This window comes from Halyomorpha halys, unplaced genomic scaffold, assembly GCF_000696795.3.
Source record: "Halyomorpha halys isolate HHAL.00 unplaced genomic scaffold, Hhal_1.1 Scaffold684.1, whole genome shotgun sequence".
Lineage (NCBI taxonomy): Eukaryota > Metazoa > Arthropoda > Insecta > Hemiptera > Pentatomidae > Halyomorpha > Halyomorpha halys.
This window is the reverse complement of record NW_027109538.1, coordinates 85,869-92,588: the sequence shown is the minus strand read 5'-3', so window position 1 is coordinate 92,588 and position 6,720 is coordinate 85,869.

Below are 6,720 nucleotides of genomic sequence, written 5' to 3'. Positions count from 1 at the left end.
TTTCCAATTTTAGTTACTTTTTTAAATTTTCATTTTGCGATTTAACTAAATTATGGCTACTCTTCCAGTTTCAAATAAATGCTTCAAAGGTGACATAGGACCGTCACCAAATCGGGGTTTAGCCAAAAAGGGAAGAAAACCAGACTACCTCGCACGCTCCAAGTGGCAAACTCTGTATAAGGCCTACAAACTCTATAGTTTATCTGGGCATTAAATTGGACCCCCATGGCACTGTTAGGTCATTGCTACATGAAAACAAAACGAGTCCGCCTCAGACCATACCGGTTACACCACCTTTTATCATCACCAGTACTCTCAATAAGGCTCAAACTCCAAATTTATAAAAGTATTTTGAGACCAGCACTTCTATATGGCACTCCACATTTCACCCATCTCAGAAAAGGGACACAGCGCCATCTACAAGGCTTCCAGGATACAGTGTTGCGGAAGATTGTGCGGCCAACATCGCTGAAGAAGATGAAGACAGATCATCTACACGAGCTCTTCGAACTACCCACTGTACCTGAGTTCATACAACGCAGGCACATAAAGTTTTTCGACAGCACTAAAGAAATCCACTGTTCAGGACCCTTACACCAGCGCCACTCCGGTGCGTTGACAACAAAACAGAAAAAAATCAGAAACGACGCGCCAGGACACGTATTTAGGGAATAAGTTTTTTAGGTTTACTTTAAATTTCAAAACCAATGTGTGCTCCAGCACATTATAAAATTCAAAGATAGCCCACTACAACAAAATTACAACCCAAAAAGTCCTTAAAATATAGGCCATTACAGAAGAAGGAAACAATGCGGGATCAAAATATATATGGATATATAATTATGCTAAAACAATAATTTTCAGAAAAAGGGGTAATGAAAAATAAAATAAGAAAAAAAAAATGGTTTTGCGGTATGTTAGTTTTAGTACAATTCAATCGTCATGTGAGATTATGACATGTCGTACATCGACTAACCTACTCACAATAAATGTTTGTTCAAAAGTTTGATAAGTAAGGCAACTAAAGTGCTGTCTCCAATACACTTCTCAGTCTATATGGCTAAAACTGTTAGAGCCAAGTATGACAAAGGTACTGTATTTTACTTACAGATTTAATTACTCTTATATATACATTTTATTTCTCACTTCTTTCATTACTTTATTTTAAATAATTTTCATTCTGTACTAGATTTTTATACGTATTTTATAATTTGTTCTTTCCTCTTACTTAATTTTATTAATACTTTTCTCATAAAGCCTTATCTTCTTATAATACTTTCACACTAAAGCATATATACTACATTTCATATATCATATATGTATATATTATTTATTGATACATACATGCTACCTTAGCGTGAAGGAGGTGAGTTTCAAGCAGTTTTCGAATTTAAGTCACTTTTTCAAAGTTTCTCAATTTAACTAACTTTAACTTTATGTCTACTCCTTCCGCTTCAAACAAAGTAAGGCGGTTGCAGAATTGGGATTTAGGATAAGACCGTTGAGATTAATTGCGTAGAAGAATGATAATTAAAGCAAAAATCATCTGAACTAACCAAAATATTAGCCTACTAGTACTAGAAGTACTATCAGTACTTCAAAAGAAATACCTCAAAATTATCAACAACTAATTTTATTGCACAAGAATAACTAAAATGCATTCAAAAATAAATATAGACATCGAACAAGAATTCATATATAAAGTAACTCATAATTTCTTTAGGTCATGTCCTAACTCTTTAAACCCTTAATAACCGAAGTAGGAGAGAGAAAAAATTATTCAAACACATAATAATAATAACAAAGGCTTAACGAACCCGAAGGTTCGATGCCGATACCACCAAACGCTCTCTGCATACATCCTTCCAGTGATGCCCCTCCAAACCCAATTCCAGTAAAGCTGTTTTAACACAATACTCCCATCTACGTTTCGGTCTACCCCTCGGACGTTTACCCGTTGGTTCAGTGTTTATTACCATTTTAGGGATCCGCTCGTTACTAAGCCCTACAACCTTACATGCCCATCTTATACGCTCGTAATGCTATAACTTGATTTATATTTAACGGGTGTAGGTCCCTTAATTCAACGTTGTGTAATCTTCTAAATTCTTCCGTTGATTCATCCTTTTTCGGTCCGAATATTTTGCGTAATACTTTATTTTCGAAAACCCTAAGACGCTGTTCATCCCTTAGTGTAAGAGGCCACGCCCCACATCCATAAAGAACAGTGGGAAGGATAATGGTTTTGTAAATTCTAATTTTTAAGTTTTTCGATAGGAGGCGCGAGCTAAGCAGTTTTTATTACACCTAGCTTTTATTTCCTGATCAATTTCGTTTTTTCTAGTTGCCGTAGAACCTAAATACTTAAACTTATCTACCTGTTCAAACGTATTTCCTCCTATATCTATGAGGAAATACGTTAAATAATAATTCCTCCTATATCTATAGCTCCTGAATGGATAACACATATGCAAAATTAAATATAACAGGTAACCTTAAAATACCAAAGGTAGTAAAAGGTAAGACACAACACGAATTACTTTTCTTTCTCTACACAGTAATGCACTACTAATTCACATTTTATTTCTGTTTTTAGAGGGTTCGGAGAAAAAAAAAAAAAAAAAAAAAAAAAAAAACTCCTATATCTATATCACCGAAATTGCTCGCGTTTCTACTGCTAACCTGACAGTACACATAGGCAATTTTTTTTTAAATTCTTATAATGAATAAGCATTGTACCTCGAATATAATATAATATATAAGTGAATATATGATTATAATTATAATATATAAGTAATAGTAATTATGATTTTTTTCTTCATTTTTACATTTATTTTTTTCTTTCGATATTTTCCTTATTATTCTTTATTCTTTTTTAAAGCAAATAATACGTTAGCAGCTGCACCTGAAACTGAGAACACATTTCAAAAAGCAGGTGTTCATTATCTCATCTGAAATGCACCTGTCGTAAGGAGCAGCTGTAACTCGCGCCGTTTTCCAATTTCAGGTGCTTTTTAGATAATACTCGATATAACTATCTTAAGTCTCCCCTTCCTGTTTTTAGCAAATAATTCAAAAGTGATAAAGGAACGTCGCTCACTGAGGGGTCTTAGTGGGGTGGGACTAGTAGGGTAGGATGGCATATTGTTGTGTTATGATCTCTTCTTGTGAGATTGTGACATGTACCACGACCAATCTACTCTCTATAATTGTCTGTTTGAGAAGTCAGATAAGTAAGTCTACCACAGAGGGCGGGAGTGGAGGGTTTCATGCCGTTTTCCAATTTCTGGCGCTTTTTAAATGTTGCTCTATTTAACAGTCTTCCCGTTTCAAGCAAATATTTAATTTTTAAAAAAACTTCAATATACGCTTTCAAATAAAATATTATTCAAATCAATGTATGAAGCTTTTGTAATTTGACTTTTACTGGCTCACATAAATGGCATTTGACTTTTAGACCACGTAGCTCCAAAAGTTCCTATGAAAAGGGGACTTTTTCTTATAGAATCTGATCGAAAATAAAATTTTAAGACGAATTCGTATATGCCACTTTTTGAAGTGACGCGTCCTTCAATGCTTGAATCGCCAAAAGCCGTGAACAATTTTTACCGAAAACGGTGCAGAGAAACAAAACAAAAAAACGTATAGAGCAAAATTGTTTACTAATTCAATTTCCTACAAGAATCCGTTATGATAATTTGAGCTTACTCAACTGGCCGAGAATTATGATGATTGATTAATCATATTTAGTCAATATTATATTTATTCAACAAACTGCGTAATGATTTTGCTTCAATTTTCCCCTTCGTAACCTTTAATTTATTGTATGAATTCGTCTGAAATTTTTTTTTCTATTACAACTCAGAATAAAAAAAAATATCCCATTCCATTGGAAATTCTAAAGATAGATACGCTGTAGAAGAATAGAAGGTGAGAATATTAACAATATTCTCAAATATATTAAAAATTGATCTGTACTACTACAACCCATGAAGCTTCAGCTGCCCAGTACTTAGTAAGGAAGTACTATTTTACAAGACCAACGGTTTTGCTATATTAGTATATCCATAAGACATAGATACATAATATAAATTATAACTAATAATAGAGATATAACTGCTAGATATTTATAGCAGTTAAATGTGACCTAGGGATAGAATAACTGTTAGTGTACATGTATAACTAAGGAATGGAAGTTACATGTGTGAATGTTAAGGAAGTAATTTGTACAGAATCATCAGATTTTTTCCCCAATTAATGGTATCCATTTTATGCATTTTATGAGGCTGGGTGGACCCCAGAGGGTTCCCGAATCCACAGGGTTGACTCAAGGCTTCTATGAAACGGAAATATAATTATCTGACACAGCCGAATTCGAACCCCTTGGAGTTAATAGCACGGAGTCTTACCAATGAGCCACGCCGCTTTCCTATCATAGGCAAGGTATATTAATAACATCGCAAATAAAAAATAGACTACAAGCCACTGCAATGATCAAGTGAAAATTAACTCAAAATTTCAAAACTTGTGGAGGTCAGGGATGTTTATATATTTCTAAGTTACATAATCTTGGCATATTAATAACATCGGTGCTATTACAGACACCATGGTACAATAACAAGTATCCACTTAGAATTTAATGAACTTATTTAATTGGTATGTTGCGATGGCAATGAGAAACTAAAGCTTGTTTTGTTGTTGACAAGAAGGCTGTTTTCTTGTGAACAGCAAAACATGCTAAATGGAGATTTTTTTTTCTTCAAAGGAATCCTTCTAATTTTTTTCTTTCTATATTTATTAGAGTGCTCTCTGGTCCTCTATATAAAAATCTGTTGCTGCGTGCGCATCACACAAATTTCACTTACGTACTTGAATTTAAACGAATCTTCGCTGGCATCAGAAAAGATTTTTTATTATTCTCTCTGGCAATGCTTCCCGTAATAAGTTTCCAAATGAGCCTTATAACAATTATTTTTTGCAGAGATACTAGAATATATTAGTTTACTAACGTTTGCATTCTGCTCTTAATAATTTATTCAATACTATATTATCGATATTGAATATACTAATAATGATTTTATATATTTAGTCAGCCTGTCTACTCAAGACTCATATATAGGTTAAGAGAAATAAAAAACTAATTATTTAATAACTATAGTGGCAAAAGTAGCTAAACCAAAAACGCGTTGCGCATACCTCGCCAATCAGAACATCATTAGAACAGACCTTCTATTTAAGCGTTTCTTTGCAATTCTTTCTATACAACATCAAACTAACTCAAACTTATGCAAGGTTAGCAATGCTATGTCCTATCCTAAACAGAAATTCCAAACTAAAACCAGAAACAACTGTTATTACATTTAAAACAATCCTCAGGCCACTGCTGAAGTACGGCTGTGAAGTCTGGGGAGCGGCATCCTTCACGAAATGGAAAAAAACTACAATCTTTTTAAAAAAAAATCCTAAGAATCGCAGTTAATGCGCCTTGGTTCATAAGAAATAGCCAATTGCATCGTGAATTACAAATGGAGTCAATAGAGGAGTATATCAAAAAACGGTTCATGAAGTTCCACTCCCAGTTGCCGACAATTAAAGGAGCAGTGACCTACAACCTGGGAAACCCAACCTCAACCAGAAGACTGAAGTCCAGACTGCTGCAGGACATTATTTTATAAATTTTTAATAAATATAAAATTAATTCATAGTCACACTACCTCTATTTACTTATTATTATTATTATTCATTTTATTTATTCATTATTATTATTTTTTCCCCTCTCTTTTCTTCTCTCTTCCCTTTTTCAAATTAACTTGTTTCTTTTTACTATTAGCAGACAATTGTTTGTTTTATTTAAGTGTACCAAGATCATTATTTTTGTTATTAATTTTACTTTCCTCTTTTATTAAGAAGCATTATTCTTATCTATTTATTTTATTATTATTATTTTTATCTTTTAATAAAAACATTTTATATAGTTAGGGGTGTCATTTGTATGACTATACCCCCTCATAATCAACTGTTAAAAAAATATATATAATATAAGTTATATCAATCATGCAAGGAAGGCACACCAGGCCGATCTGGTATAAAAATTAAAAAAAAAAAAAAAAATACTTTGTATACCTTTAATATGTTAAAAATTATTTTTTCTAAAATCTTTGGCTTTTGAATGGTATATAATACGTCTATATAACTACTCTTATTCCCTTATTTTCGTTTTTAACCTGGAAAAGATATTTTTCCTTAATCCACTTCAGGTAATTATCAAATCCTTCCATAGTTTGTATTTATCAATTTTTTATCACAAATAAAAATTTGAAGTATAACAAATATATGTATATATTTCTACAAGGCTATTTAATCTTAACTTATTAAAAACCAGACTACCACAAATAATTAGATGGCTAATCGTGTGAAAATACTTAATCGGCATCTTGTAACGGTAGTGAAATTTATTTATTGGATTATTTTGTTGTCCACAATTTTGTTGTTAATGTTGAAAATGTTAGAAAAAGTAAAAGCAAAAAACCTCCGAAATGAAATGTAACCTTTAATAATACCCCACTTATTCCTGTCGAACAGATCCGTTAATTAGGACTACATCTCGACAAACGACTGACATGGAATCCTCATACAAGACTAAAAAGACAAGAAACTGCTCGTAGATTCCGACTATTGCAACATTTTGGGTTTGGGTGGTTATTATGGAAGAAATAATAT